Source organism: Nyctereutes procyonoides, unplaced genomic scaffold, assembly GCF_905146905.1.
Source record: "Nyctereutes procyonoides isolate TBG_1078 unplaced genomic scaffold, NYPRO_anot_genome, whole genome shotgun sequence".
In the NCBI taxonomy this organism is placed as follows: Eukaryota; Metazoa; Chordata; class Mammalia; order Carnivora; family Canidae; genus Nyctereutes; species Nyctereutes procyonoides.
The window spans coordinates 549,901-553,083 of record NW_026575045.1 but is presented as its reverse complement, the minus strand read 5'-3'; the positions used below and the strand labels follow the sequence as shown (position 1 = coordinate 553,083).

At 36.1% G+C, this 3,183-nt stretch overlaps 1 non-coding gene and 1 pseudogene across 1 annotated transcript; both read left to right on the top strand.

The window, feature by feature from the left end:
- Positions 1-1,872: 1,872 nt before the first annotated feature.
- Positions 1,873-1,979, top strand: LOC129509315 (U6 spliceosomal RNA). The gene has a single exon (XR_008664335.1). It is a non-coding gene; the product is annotated as a U6 spliceosomal RNA (small nuclear RNA).
- Positions 1,980-2,007: 28 nt separating this feature from the next.
- LOC129509306 (U6 spliceosomal RNA) lies at positions 2,008-2,106 on the top strand (annotated as a pseudogene).
- Positions 2,107-3,183: the final 1,077 nt, after the last annotated feature.

Sequence of the window (3,183 nt, the reverse complement as noted above, 5' to 3'; positions counted from 1 at the left end):
TTGAAAATCAGAAAATAAAAGACTGTATACCATAATTTAAGAAAAAAGGGCACAAGGCATGAAGAAAATAGAGGCTTAGGTTGAAACTGGAAGGGGAGGAAATAATGTAAATAAATACTGTTTTTCATTTTTATGTATGATTCTAACTTTATAATAAAAAAATCAACAGTAGCAAATGTCTTATGTAAAGATCATTTTCACTTGGATAATTCTACAATAGAGTTTTCAATTCGACAGGCTTTATGCAATAAACAAAAGAAATAAGAAAGTAATATCAGAAAAGGAGACAGAACATGAGAGACTCCTAACTCTGGGAAACGAACTAGGGGTGGTGGAAGGGGAGGTGGGCGGGGGTGGGGGTGACTGGGTGATGGGCACTGAGGGGGGCACTTGATGGGATGAGCACTGGGTGTTATTCTATATGTTGGCAAATTGAACACCAATAAAAAATAAATTTATAAAAAAAAAGAAAGTAATAATGAAGGAGAACAGATGGCATTCTATTACACAAACAATGACATTGGAAATCAGTCTGGTTTATAAGACATTTAATGGAGGGTGTCTATAATTATCTCCCAATGATGTGTACTGCCAAATGTTTCTCAAAATATAATTAATTTTAAACCACTTTTAAAAAACCTTGGATGTTATGAATAAATCTAATGCTACTAAGTTCATGAGAAACCAGGCTTCATTTAGTTTACTGACATAATGTGCTTCACACAACACATTTAGGAAAAACCATATATATTTTTAAAGCCATATATTATATTCTCTCTTAAAGTTTATCATCTTCCAAGTGGTTTATCCTATGTTTCCAAAGCACATCTGGAACAAATAATCTTTAGCAGTGGTATTATGGTTTCAAGGGCAAGGCTTATTGACCTTGGTTTCAAAGACCTACTCAAGATTCCTTCACTTCAGAAGAAAGGTCTAAATCTTTATCCTAATACTAGTTAAGAAATAATAAAGAACAAAATCAAGCAGCAGGACAGGTCCAGATAGTTTTGAGCCTCTATGTGAAAGAGGGGATAGAGGCTCCCATTCTGGAACCTAAAAGCTCAGGTACCTTGGTAATGGAAATGCATTGAAAATAAAGAGTAGTAAGAGTCATAGACCATCCATCCTAGCTGTGGGACTCTTCTTCAGGATGGGATCCCATCTTTGTCATTTGCTCTTGAGGACGACCCACTATCTTCTCTCTATTCTAGGCAACTTGCCCTAATGGATGGCTTTTACTCATACTATGATAGAAATTTTTTTCCTGGCCACTACATCAGCCCCCAGTGTTATTAAAATATTAACATTTTGTTACATTTTCCCCTCTCTTTATCATAGTTTATTTACAGAGGTAAATTCATTATAAACATAGATATGTTTGTGTATGCTGTGTAGACTGGCAAACAATAATCTGACATCCCATGTTATTATCCCCACACAAAATGCAATAAACAATATTAAATGAGAGGGGAAGTTATTATAAAGTGTCACAGACACCAAGCAGTGACCTTTGAAAAGTGAGGATTTCCCTAAATCTTTGCACAAGACCAGAATTTATTCTGCACATGTTCTGTATTGCAACTCACGGCATGGAGATTTCAGTGACAAGACTTCATAAGAGGCAGAATAAAAATGACTTGATTTTTTTTCAGGAAAAGAAAATCCTTGTTAGAAAAGAAACTGCATCCTAGAACCAAAAGCATATAACAATATTTTCTGAGTAAATAGGAAGATATTTTCAGGCTAAGGTGACATAACTTCTTTTCCTTATTGAAATGTCACTCCTAGTAAGCCAGGTCATCTAACTCTTGGTCACTTGGGAAGTGTGGCCAAACAAAGCCCAGGAGTAATGGTTGCAGGACTCAAATTGGAGTGCTTGCTTCGGAGGCACATATGCCCAAATTAGAAAGATACAGAGAAGATTAGCATGGCCCCTGCACAAGGATGACACACAAATTCGTGAAGTGTTCCATTTTTTCACATTTTCTGCATATTAAAAAATCCTATTGTACCAATGGCAAACTATTACATATCTATAAAATCAGAAGATTAGCATGGCCCCTGCACAAGGATGACACACAAATTCGTGAAGTGTTCCATTTTTTCACATTTTCTGCATATTAAAAAATCCTATTGTACCAATGGCAAACTATTACATATCTATAAAATCAGAAAAAAAAATCCTATTGTACCAATGGCAAACTATTACATATCTATAAAATCCAGAAAAAATGCTGGAGGCCAGCATACCATATCTCAATATTTAACTTATCAATCAAGCTAACACACTGTAAAAAAATATGTCTTATTCTCTTTCTTTGACATATGTCACTGTTAAAATGACAAAATGGGAAATATGTACAAATATATGGTTTTCATATGATTGGAAGTCAGCAAATTATCGAAGACATGCATATTAATTTTTATTGTACACATCTCAGTGTTCTGCTGTTGGCCCAATGATACTCCTGTGACTGATGTAATAGGTATATAAATTTTACAGTAATATAATAAATATTCTAGAAACTAAAAGATATTGCAAAATGTTCCATGGCCACCATATGCAACTGCTATGAATACCACACTTGTCTGGGAGTATCTGTGGAACCATGGATCAGAACACAAAGACTAGCAGGAACAATGGATACTCAGTACTAGTGGGAAAGCACACTGGGGTTATGCAAGAATGAATATGCATTCATATTATCTGCAAGGAGGGACTCGATAAATCACTCAATACGTTTTCTCGTACTTAAGGGTTTCTGCTGTCCAAAGTCTGTCTTCACTCCAGAGTAGTTTCTTTCTCCAACAGCAACAGAGACCCAGATATAATCACCTTTTCTAGGACACAGGGCACAAGATAGGTATGAACATTACCTGGAGCCTAAACAGTGTTAGGTCCAGTGTCAGTGTCTATGGTAACAGGTTGTGCTGTGCTGGTGCTGACTATCGACTGGATTCATAGTAAGGACACCCATGTTTCCTCACAAAATTCTTTTATTCTGTGTTCCTGATAGGCAGGGCTTGAAGTGCAGGACAAGGGAAGGAAACCTTTTACTCCCATGTGAATGTAGTGCTGGATTTAGGTAATTTCCTGAGCTCTTTCATAGATGTGTAGAATCTAAAATGGCTTAAGGCATGAACAAGCTTCCATAGAAAGATGTCACTATGAGGTTCCTTGAC